Source organism: Cupressus sempervirens, chromosome 5 (assembly GCF_028749045.1).
Source record: "Cupressus sempervirens isolate cs-2001-9-10 chromosome 5, ASM2874904v1, whole genome shotgun sequence".
In the NCBI taxonomy this organism is placed as follows: domain Eukaryota; kingdom Viridiplantae; phylum Streptophyta; class Pinopsida; order Cupressales; family Cupressaceae; genus Cupressus; species Cupressus sempervirens.
In genome coordinates, this window is record NC_143122.1 from 546,520,100 (window position 1) to 546,533,084 (window position 12,985).

At 34.7% G+C, this 12,985-nt stretch overlaps 1 protein-coding gene across 15 annotated transcripts in view; it reads left to right on the forward strand.

The window, feature by feature from the left end:
* Window positions 1-323: 323 nt before the first annotated feature.
* The window catches only part of LOC149557104 (uncharacterized), a 128,306-nt gene continuing 115,644 nt past the window's right edge, over window positions 324-12,985 (forward strand). For 4 of the 15 annotated variants that reach the window (XM_089831789.1, XM_089831794.1, XM_089831801.1 and 1 more), the window contains exon 1: window positions 452-775. The gene's annotated coding sequence lies outside the window, so the exon portion shown is untranslated. Of the gene's footprint in view, window positions 776-12,985 lie in introns of all 15 variants that reach the window. The other 11 variants (XM_089831788.1, XM_089831790.1, XM_089831797.1 and 8 more) reach the window with 7 other exon arrangements.

Below are 12,985 nucleotides of genomic sequence, written 5' to 3' on the forward strand. Positions count from 1 at the left end.
CCCACTCTAGATGCAAGCGCGAGTAATCAGATTCATTCAACATTTTTACATGGTGAATTCCAATACAAACAAAGAATATTCATATTCCACAAGTATTGTCGACCGTAAATGGGCAAAATGCGAATGTTCCATCCCAACTGTAAATGAGTTTTTCCTAAATCTAAGCAACCAAAATTGTAGTGTGTAGGCGTTGTGTCTCTAAGGCCCCGTTTGTTTGCCGGAATTAACCTAGAATAGAGAAACAGGAATAGGAAAATTGGAATAAATCTATTCCAATTTTGGCCCAAAATGAGAATAAATCGAATTTCAATTTTCCTATTCCCGTTTCCCTATTCCAGATTAATTCCGGCAAACAAACGGAGCCTAAACCTCTAGATTAAGGGTCATATCACGCGTGACGAGATTTCCTTTCCTAAAATAAAGGAAAACAAATAAAAATCAGAATTTGAATATAAAAAGAAATAGTTTTTTCACACATGTGATGTGACGGATGGCCTCAGGCTTTCACAGAAATGCATCACAGGCCAAGGTGCAGGACAACAAAATGATGAAATGAAATGAAACGACATGTGCGGTAAAGAATGGAGTGAAACAGAGCCGACTCTTCTTTTCAGGCGACGTGAATTACAGCGGTGTATCGATTTTGCATTTTAATCTGTGATATATTTTGTGTGTTTAAGCTGGGGAGCTACCAGAGTTGCAATTCACAATGCCGTCTTCTCTCTGAGGAAATTGTCCCGGCAGAATTCGACGCACTATTGGCGGGTTTATTCAGGTATGGATGTTGAATCTTCCTCTTGGCAAATATTATATGTAAAACTGTTTAATACGCCCGAGATTCGAACATTTGGCCAATTTAAGCATAACTTCATCTCCAAACATCTGGGGTTTTGTAGTTATTTGGAACAGAACATGGCTCACATATAAGTACAAGACAGTACAGTACATGAATTTATTATCATTTCTAACTTTTGTTTTCGAAGGTTCGGGTTAATTGCAGCAATTTTAAAAGGTATCTGTGTTGCAACACATAAGGGTTTTAGGCACTGAAGTAAACTTACTAACCTTTTGTCGTTGAGGACGAGGGTTTCGTGCAGGTGAGTAGATACGTTTGACGATTTGTTTGTGGCGTTTTGATAGTAGACAGAGTGGTAATGTTTCAGAAAACTCCTCGAAAAGCATCTAGTGAGAAATTCTAGTTGAATGAAACCTTATTTACGGCTTTGACATTTAAGGTGTTCCGTCTAACTCAAAAATTTGCATATTGCTAAACGCAACCTATTAAGTGAGCGAAAAAAAAAATTACCATTCTTTTCGAGGTTGTTGACAAGTTAGGCAAAGTCTTGTGTGTTGTGTTTTAACTAGTGAAAAATACAATATAACATGCCAGAGGTTTTTCTTGATGGTTTGTTGGTTCAGCTTACTTGCTGAAAAGAGGAACAAAGTGTGGTAGCAGAATTTCTTGTTAATCTCACTGGTAGAGGCTTTCTGATAGTTCCCAGTGTGTTCTTCCAAGCAAATTCAGGAGCATTTTGCATTGATATGGTTTCATGACATGTGATTTTTTTTTAGTTAGTTCTGCTTAAATGTTGAGAAGGATAACGGTCTGGCAAAAAAATTATCTGCTAGTTCTCGGGGAGTTGCTTTCTGATTATTTCCAGTGTGTTCTGCCAGGTAAATTTAGGATCATTTCGCAGTGAGATGCTTTCATGGCATGCTTAGTTTTGGTATGATTGGAAGGATATTCGTAATAGAGTTATTTCTAATGAGATGATATTTGCAAATTCACGCTAAAGATAGATAGAGATAGGTGGCACTGGCAACAAATCTGTTAAGAACGGTGCAAACATTCAGATTCCATGCTCATGGCTGTTGAGAAATATCCTTTAAAATAATAAGTACCCTCTTTTTCGTAAGGTTCCCCCATTTGGAGTTTGTGAAGTATACACATTTCATGGGCTCATCTGCAGCATGAAAGTATGTTATAGCCTTAAAAGGGATCCTGCTTTTAAAAGGGTTGAGTTTGATTCAATATTGAGTGAGACCTTAAGCGGGGAAGCCAGTGTGGAAATCATTAATGAAAGTGAATCATTGTCTTCAAATAGAGGCAGAAAGATAGGTTTGCTTTGAACGTAAATGTGGTGGATTGCAGGTTAGCTTATTTTTCAAAAAGTAATCCCGACTTGTATCATACTCACTTGTGATCAGGAATCATACCAAGGCTTGCCAATATTCTTCGAAGATAAACCAATGCAAAAAAAGTGGAATGTAAAATGCATGACTTGTGATGATTCTCAATGCATGTATAAGAGTCATAAGACAAATCACCTATGCGAGAACAAGATAAATTGATAATAAAAACTCAGATAATCAAGAATCTTGATATTAATACAATATCTTATTGTATTATGGATTAATGGCACCTTAAGCTACAATGACAAATGTTCCTGTAAAGTTCTTCATGTTGGGCTTAATTTATTGCATGTTGCAATGCTTTGTTTGTTTGTGTAATACATTAAAGACAAGACATTAGTGGATTTTTGTAATCCCGGAAGGAAATGTGTTTAGCATATTATGGACAATCTACAGCTTTCACTGTTATTATTTTCATATTTAAATATTTTTCAGATGTCTAAATAGTTCATCCATTGTCAACCCTATTCCATTGTCAACCCTTTTGTCTTTGATTTTTGAATTCACATCTTAGTTGATGCTACAACATTAGATTTTTATGTGCAGTATCAGCTGCAAGAATACTACAGTTATTTGATGTTCCTTAGTTTGATCCTCTATTTGATTTTGAACTACAAAAAGAGGTATAATTTTTTTGATATAAATGAAATCCAAGGAGTGCAAGGAGTTGCAATTGAAATATCTCAGTAGCCTTTTATCTTTGAGGGTTCTAATGTGGAGTTAGAAAAAGATCCATTCTAAAAGCCTGAGAGTCAGACTAGGGAGAAAAACAGCTGGATGCTGAAAGCATGGTGCTTAGAGATTTAGAAAGAATTTTAGTTTGTAATAATTTTTAACAATTCCATTGTGATTTATACAATATTAGTGCAACTAAAAGAGGAGAGGTATGAAGCTTAGCCTCGAAAAGGACAAAACTTTCGTGCATGCATCCATATGGACAAAAAATGATTTATAGAAAATTGTAAGTAGAACCATGTCTCTTATGATTATACACATTCTTTTCTTGCCAAAGTATTGATTATATAAGCTATGGTAGAGACATTAAAGATCTCAAGGTGCATCCATGGAAGGTTATTTCAAAATGAATGTTATTGTGATTTAAAGAATTTTACAAGCAAACAAACTTGCATTATTGGGTCATCGATATGCTTAGTATGAATGGAAGTTTAAAGAATGTTTTCAAGTGAATGTACTTGCATATAGTTTAGTCTTGGGTAAGTTGAGCTTTAATATGTTTTATTAGGTGTGAAGCTTATCCCCAATAAAAGGCGGAAAAATTCCTGCATGAGTCCATATGTACAAAGGATGATTCATAGAAATTGTATGTATAACTATGTCTCTTACGACTAGGCACATTCTTTTCTTGCCAAAATATTGATTATATAAGCTATGATAGAGACATTATAGATCTCAAGGCACAAGATGGAAGGTTAATTCAAAATAAAATACCATTGGTGATTTGAAGAATTGTACAAGCAAACAAACTTGCATTTATTAGTTCATGGATATAATTAGTATGAGGGCAATTTAAAGAATATTTTTCAGTGAATGGACTTGCATATAATTTGCTTGTGAACTTTTGGGTAAGTTGAGCCCCAACATATTTTATCAGTTTATGCTAACTGCATCTCATAATTGGTGACGTACTGTTCAACAGGAGGACTACAACCTCAAAAAGAAAGAAACATAAAATGGTGACAGATCTCCTTTTTTCTAATAATATTTCTCAATACAAACTGTGTGCCTGATAATTATCGTAAGCCGTCTTAATTTGGTGGTATTGCAGTGGTTTAGGCTAAATCTTGAAAACTGCATATTTTTATGGGCATACTTATGACATTGGGAGGTGATTCTTTGGAAATTTATTTACAGAGGATTGAGATCTTTCTTTTCTATATTTTGTGTCAATGTTTTGAGAGTACTAACAATAAGCTGAGTGCATGCTAATTGATATCAAAATTGGTGGTCAAACAATGACTTAGGCTGAAATCTGCAAATTGCCTGATAGTTATATGTTGATATTATATGATAGTAGGAGGTGGTAGTATTGGCAAATATATCCAGCATAATACATGTATTAAATTAAGTGGTGGAGAGGGGCAAATGTTCCTAAGACAACTCATACTATCAACACAATGGTCATAGGAGATCTTGTGAGCAATTGTGTCATGCCCCTGCCAAATTAGGGTTGGGAGGCCTCAATAATTACAGATCACAGTCTTTAAACCTGGGAAACAGCTAGTCAATTTAAGGAGACAACCATTTGTAAAATACTGATTCAATGTAAGGGGGCAAAAGAATACAATATTGATTCAAATAGGGGCCGTCCAGGGTAAGAAAGATTACACAGCAATTAATTAAAATAATTTATTGTAAAGGGCCAGCCAAGAAGAATAGACAGCCACTAATTAATAAAAAATAAAGAGCCAAGTTGGCACTTCATTATGTAGAATTGTGACTCATTGCAAGGAGCTAATTAGCAAGAAGTATGACCCCTCCTAGGATGAGGTATGAAAGAGAAATTGATTGTTTGGAGGACATCAAATGAAATTGGGACATGAGATATTTATTGGAGATAAATATTGGTTGCAACGAAGAATTATATTTAGAGAGAAAAAAAAAAAAAAAAATGTCAAGACTCAAGAGTATAAATTAAGACAGCTATACATATGATTTGTTTAGCAGAAATCAAGTTATTGAAGTCATTTGTAAGTAAAATCGATGGCATCTACACTAAGAGGTATTTATTATCAATTAATATAGCAAATCCCATAGTGACCTATTTTGAATTTCTAGAAATGTCTTACAGATAGGAATGATGATCGGCCTTCCAAGTCTACGAGAGCCGAAGGACCAAAAATTCTTCCTGCATCTTGTCAAGTACACACCATCCTGAGATGGGTGGACGAGAAATCCTTTCATGCTTGTGGGCTAGGAGACAAATGGACAAGAAATCCTTTCTATGCTCTAGGGGTTGGTCAAGGAGGATAGCCAGCCTCCAAGGTGGACTGAGAGATGGAATGGACCAGAAATTCTTCCATGCTCTTGCAATACAAAGACAACCATCCTTGAGATTTCTGTTTGTAGGCTTTTTCAATGAATTCCTGATATGGTTAGACTATAGGAATACACCTTGGATTAAATGCCAATGATATTAGGATATATTCATACAAATATGAATGTTGTGTGTATAGATTTAAATGCCATCATGGTTTTTTCTTGATGTTCAATGTTTTAATGTCAATCTCAAGTATAGTCCATAAAGGGCATTACAGTTGTGATTTTATAATATAGTTATTTTTTTAATATATTGCATTTCTCATCTTAATTGGGAATTGTTGTTTTAGGTTAGAATTGAGGAATATTCCAAAGAGGGACGTTACAATGGGTATCAGAGCCATAATCCTGCCAGCCTTCAGGGGAAACCTATTTTAGTTTCCTTCTTGAAGGCATTGGAATTTGGAATGTGATGAATTGTGACTCACTGCAAGGAGCTAATTAGCAAGAAGTGTGACCCCTCCTAGGATGAGATATGAAAGAGAAATTGATTGTTTGGACAAGGACATCAAGTGAAATTGAGGCATAAGATATTTATTGGAGATAAATATTGATTGCAACGAAGAATAATATTTAGAGAGAATAAAAATTTAATCTTAGAAAATAAATTAGGAACAGCTATATATATGATTTGTTTAGCAGAAATCAAGTTATTGAAGCCATTTGTAAGTAAAATCTACGACATCTACACTGAGAGGTATTTATTATCAATTAATATAGAAAATCCCATAGTGACCTATTTTGAATTTATAGAAATGTCTTACAAATGGGAATGACGACCGGCCTTCCAAGTTCACGAGAGCTGAAGACCGAAAATTCTTCCTGCATCTTGTCAAGTACACACCATCCTGAGATGGATGGACTAGAAATCCTGTCATGCTTGTGGTCTAGGAGACAAATGGACCAGAAATCCTTTCTGTGCTCTAGGGCTCGGTCAAGGAGGATAGCCAGCTTCCAAGGTGGACTGAGAGATGGAATGGACCAGAAATTCTTCCATGCTCTTGCAATACAAGGACAACCATCCATGAGATTTCTGTTGCAGGCTTTTTCAATGAATTCCTGATATGGTTAGACTATAGGAATACACCTTGGATTAAATGTCAATGATATTAGGGTATTATTCATTTAAATATGAATGTTGTATATATAGGTTTAAATGCCATCATGGTTTTTTCTTGATGTTTAATGTTTTAATGTCAATCTCAAGTAATTTAATATTGTTTGTAGCCCAAAACTAGGAATAGTCCATAAAGGGCATTAAAATTGTGATTTTATGATATAGTTTTTTTTTGAGTATATTACATTTCTCATCTTATTTGGGAATTGTTGTTTTAGGTTAGAACTGAGGGATAGTCCAAAGGGGGACATTACAATGGGTATCAGAGCCGTAATCCTGCCAGCCTTCAGGGGAAACCTACTTTAATTTCCTTCTTGAAGGCTTTGGAATTTAGAATGTGATGAAGATTAGAAATAGAAAAAAGAAAAGAAAAATGTAGAGTACGTAGAAATTGATAGAAAAATGAAAAGTGCAGAGTATGTAGAAATTTATAGCATAGATGTGTACTTGGAGAATTCACGCTTTGAAAAAAAATCACCTGATATGGGCACATGCATGTCTCACTTGATAAGCTTGAAACTCGGGCTACAATAAGACCTATCATGTGTTTTTGCACTTGTGTTTATCAAATTCCCTCAAGTGTTACTTGATCAGACTAAATATCTTTTGCTTGTCATGCTTCCCATACAAATTGCCTCTCTTATATCTTATAACATATCGTGTCACTGGGTCAATATAGAAATATTGTTGCATTAGGTCTAACTAGACATATGACAGGTTGGGTGCTTTCTTTATATTTCCAACCATCAGTTGAACAAGATTTGATCCTAATGTTATCTGGCAACCTTCAAAGCCAATTGCCTTCCAATTAGCTAACTGTTCAGCCCTCTTGTTAAATAATCCAATAGTTAAAATCTATCCCATATATCCCTTTTTGGCATCCAATCAGCTAACTATTCAGCTCTCTTGTTAAGTAATCCAATCCTCAAAATTCATCCCATATATCTCCTTTCAAGATAAGTAGTTGGTGAAAGATACCATCAGTTGCATCAAGTAAAGTTAAAATTCAACATCATCCAGGAGTTAATAAATACATGGATTGCTCTTCAATCATACAATCTTGTACTTTTATTGTTTCATTTCCTCACCTCTACATAGAGACTCCATTGTCATTGATATCCCTATGACAATCATATTTTCACATTGGCTAATACTTTCCAATATTAAAGCCTGCAAGGTCATTATATACTCTAGGCCTTAAACATTCTTCATATAGAGAATATTGACATCAAGTTAAGTGTAGTGATTGTAACTTTCACATCATCTTCTAGACCTTTATTTTCAGGATCAAACATCTTTCATGTTCTCTAAGTAGCACAGCCTCTGTACATTTTTGATAAATTTATCTTACCAATCACCCATGCTCTTTAATTTTCATAAAGTTTCATAACTGTTGTCTTGTATATGATCATCCCACAACTTACAGAGCAAGAAACCTAAACATCTCTGTATGACCATCATGAACAGTGCATAATGGTGGAGTAGATATCATTTAGGGTGTTATATTTCATGAGATGACCAGCAACTCTTATATTTTCTCAAACAAATCTGAATTTTATACTTTTTGTGCGAAAAGTTCCTCCATTTTCTAACTCCAAACAGTACTTATCATTTCGCCTTGACAAAGGTACGATGCAATGTCACTAAGTTATATCAATCTGCTTACCACCATCATACATTGTGAAACATCACTAAGATCAAGTTCAAGATTGAAACACTTATATCAATCTGCTTATCAATATCACATATTGTGAAACATCACTAAGATTATGTTCAAGATTGAAACAAGCAATAATACAAATTCAGAACATGATTGCACACTCTACTCTGTCACTACGTCAAGCTTCTTTATGTTAGTGTTGTAGCTTCAGTCGGATTGATTTGATCAGGAGATAAACTGTGTTTAATCAGTCACTATGGTTACTAGTTATTAGATAATTAACAATTACTAGTTATTAGATAATTAACAATTATTAGTTATAACTAATCATTATTATCTTTGACTAATAATTATTAGATAATTAACACACACACCCACACATATATATACATACATACATACATATATAGATTATTAATTATTAATATCATCTAATAATTATTAGTCAGTGAGTTATTGATCTGATTGAATCGAAAATCTGTGTGTAACAATTGTTATACATATCACTGGAAATTCTGATTAGTATAATGCAGACCCTGTTCCTTATGAACACCGATTATTATCATGCAAATTGTATTCCTTATGGACAGCAATTATTATGCAGATTGCTTTTGTATTGAAATGGCAGTTGCAAAATAAACATGATTGTTATGAATTGGTATTATTGGTGATAGGGCATGTCCCATGTAGGGACATGTCCCTATGTGACTTGTGCCATGGAGAGACATGTCTCTACTTGGGACATGTCCCTACTAATACTTATATATACACAATCAATGGCTGCACTTGGACACACAGAAATTGCAAGCAGTGTTGTTCAAGTTGCAGCATCACATATCATACATATTCAAATCAGTTCTATTACAAAAATTGCAGAGATCTGATTTACGTATAAACACTTTTCTTCAAGCAAATTTAAAGTATACTTACAGGTTGGCTGCCACATATACCTGTACAAATCTGCATAGGAAAATAAGTTATTCATACCATCAAGAAGATCTTTTGTGAGATAAGATTCTGCACATAAAGCATATAAATTTTAAAATAAAGGTATTACACTTGATCCTATTTCCTTAACATGGTATGAGAGCCAGGTTGGAAATAATTATAATACCAAGAGCATATACAACTTCAAAAAATCTGAAAACATCACCAAAAAGGATTTGCAATTAATTAGCAATCACAGTAAACAGAATTAGATTTGAAGATAGACTTGAGGGTGCTGCAAATTTTGTCTCATAGTAACTCAAATTAATGTTGACACTTAGAGAACAAGAATTAGATTCGTGTGGAAAATACCGTACTTATACTGGATGATGAGACATGAGAAACTCAATGGAAAAAGAATATAACAGAGCCATGAAGATCCTAGTGGACTCAGTAAAGGATAATATAGTTCTTGTTATATCAAAATCGGACACTGCTCATGCCATGTTTACTTTTTCAGAAAACATGTATGAGATAAACAATACCAGTCGAGCCCTTGCACTAAAGCAACAACTGCACCATATAAAAATGAATAAGGGTGAAACTATTACGTCCTACTTTGTAAGAATAACTGAATTGAGGGACCAGTTATCTACAATTGGACAAATAATTGACAAGAAAGATGTAACAGCGTTGGGTCTAAATGGACTTCCCACATCCTGGGAGTAGTTCATACAAGAGACAAGTGCTCGCTCCAACCTTCCAAAGTTCGATTGATTGAAAACTGACCATATTCAAGAGGAGTCAAGATTGATCACCTGAGGAATCATAATGATTCAAAACTGACCATATTCAAGAGGAGTCAAGATTGATCACTTGAGGAATCATAATGAAAAGATCTAGTGAAGAGATTAAAGCATTAAACACAAACTCACACAAGAAAGGGAAGAAAGGAAACTTCAAACAAAAGAGGTGAAAAGACAACAATAAACACTCATTTTGAAAAGAAAGAAGGATATGCCTAAGGTACAATACTATAGATGTGATAAGTTTGGACATCTCATGGTAAAATGCCCTAAAAGACTTAAGAATCAAGTCTCAATGGCAGAAGTCAAGGCTGTAGAAAGAATGGTATTCTATTCAACGTTATCAAGTGAATTAATGATGAGTAGAAATACTTGGGTCATAGATAGTGGAGCATCCCGTCATATAACCAGATTCAAAGAACAACTAGATAGTCTTGATGAAAAGTCAAAGAAGTCACTATTGGAGATAACTCCACACACCCTGTGAAAGGAATTGGGACCTGCACAATCCAATTCAAATATGGAGTTTCCCTACAACTAATTGGAGTGCTATTTGTACCATGAATCAAAAGAAATCTAGTTCCCATCTCAGTCTTGGAAGACAAAGGGTATCATATTACATTCTTGGATGGGAAAGTCCTTACTTGGCTTAAGAACTCACATCAAGAATGCATATACAATAGGAGTTCGTGATGTATGTTTGTATAAACTATGTAATGTTCAAAACCAAGCCTTGACTCATGATGTTTTCACAACAAATGAAATTTGGCATAGAAGGCTAGGATATGTTAGGGTTGTGCATTAGATGAGAATTCTGAACACAAATCTAGAAATGTACTTGAACTTATACACACTGATTTATGTGGACCAATGACAATACCCTCCTTAGAAGGTTGTTTGTACTATGTTATTTTTGTTGATGACTACTCCAGGAAGACGTGGATTTATTCTCTAAAACTTAAAGAATCAAATGAAGTACTAGCAAAATTCAAAGAATTTAAACTCTAAAACTTAAAGAATCAAATGAAGTACTAGCAAAATTCAAAGAATTTAAACTCTAAAACTTAAAGAATCAAATGAAGTACTAGCAAAATTCAAAGAATTTAAAGCCTTAGTTGTAAATATGACTAGGAAAAGAATCAAAACTCTAAGGTCAGATAATGAGGGAGAGTATATCTCTGAAAACTTTAAAGAATTTTGTCATATTACTGGGATTAAGAGGGAGTACAGTGTTCCATATAATCCTCAACAAAACGGGCTAGTAGAAAGGAAGAACAAGACCATAGTAGAAGTTGCTAAAGATATGATGCATGAAAACCTTCATACCTCATTTTGGGCGGAAGCCTCTAACACTGCAGTCTACATACAAAACATATGTCCCCACTCTAGTCTTGACAACATAACTCTTGAAGAAGCTTTTACTGGAAACAACTCCGACTCAAGTCACTAAAGAATATCTGGTTGCCTAGTCTTTATTGACATTCCTCAGGGAAAAAGATCAAAACTAGATCCATCAGGATTGAGAGGGATATTTGTTGGATTTGATGAATCATCCAAAGCTGATACGATATATGTTTGCGGTTAGAAAATAATTGAACTAAGAAGAGATGCAATTTGTGAAGAGGACACAACATTCAAAAAATCTAAAAACATTAGTGAGACAGACGATGAGTCACCCCAAGAAAAGGAAGAGATCCTGACATTGTACTTCAGAGGGAGACACTTGTAGAAAATTTTGAACCTATGGATTCTACTTCTGAACCTCTTGAACCTGCTAATAATAATAGAAAAAGACCACTCTGGGCAAGGAAAGTTCTTGAAGCACAAAATTATGTTGCACCTAAGGGCACATTTAGGGAAAGAAAAAAGTTGAGAGGTCACTCAAATTATGTTGCTCTTATGAGTGAACTTATTAAGTCAGGGCCTTTGAATGCTAAAGAAGCACTTAAACATTGAGTTTGCAAAGATACCATGATTGAAGAGTATTAAGCCATTCTGAAGAAGGATGTCTGGGACATTCTGCCTGAGCCTAAAGGAAAATCGGCTGTCTCATCTTGATGGCTATTTAAGATCAAACACGCAGAAGATAGAAGTATTGAAAAATGTAAAGCTAAATGTTGCCAGAGGCTTCTCCGAAAAGGTAGGAATTGATTAGGAAGAAGCAGTTGCCCTAGTTGCCAAGTACATTTCAGGATGGACCATAATTGCTATCACTGCCTCAAAAGGATCGAAAATACATTAGATGGATGTACAAATTTCATTTTTGAATGATAAATTGAAGATGAAGTATATCTAGAGCAATCTGAAGGGTTTATTATTATTCATGATAACACTTCTCATGTTTGCACATTAAAGAAGTCTCTCTTTAGCCTCAAATAAGCCCCTAGAGCCTGGTATAAAAGGATAGACAGTTATCTCACCAAGTTGGGACTCTCCAAAAATGAAGTAGATCCTAACCTCTACTTCAAGGTAACAAATGGTGATATGTTAATCCTTGTTCTTTATGTTGATGATTTACTAATCATAGGGGAAGATCATCTCATTATGAAATTCAAACAAGATTTTGCTTCTGAATTTGATATGAAGGACCTGCGTCTCCTGCATTAATTCTTGGGACTAGAAGTATGGCGAGAAGAGAATTGTATCATTCTAAATCAAGGTAAATACACTTTTGATATTCTAAACAGATTTGGAATGATGGATTGCAAACCTCAGTCTACACCCATGGGAACAAATTTACCCATGTAAACAAATCTACGTTAGTTAAAAGAAAAGATGCAGCCTCTGAGCTAGAATTAGTTGATCCTACTCTCTATCGTCAAATAATTGGATCCATAATGTATTTGGTGAATACCAGGCTAGACATTTGCTATGCTACAAATGCTCTCAGTTAGCTCATGTGCGAGCCTAGGAAAATACATCTTCAAGCCGCAAAACATAAAATGATGTATCTACGTGGAACTATTGAACTTGATTTAAAATATGATAATGTTGATACATATCTACATGGATATTCAAACTCAGATTGGGCTAGCAGTGTTGTTGATCATAAAAGCACCTTAGGTTTTGTTTCAGCTTAGGCTTTGCCATGATATCCTGGTTTAGGAGAAACCATTCTTTAGTTGCACAGAGTTCTACAGAAGCCAAGTACATTGCAACATCCATGGGAGCTTGAGAAGCAGTATGGTTGAGGAAATTATGGTAGGATTTTTTGGATAATCCATG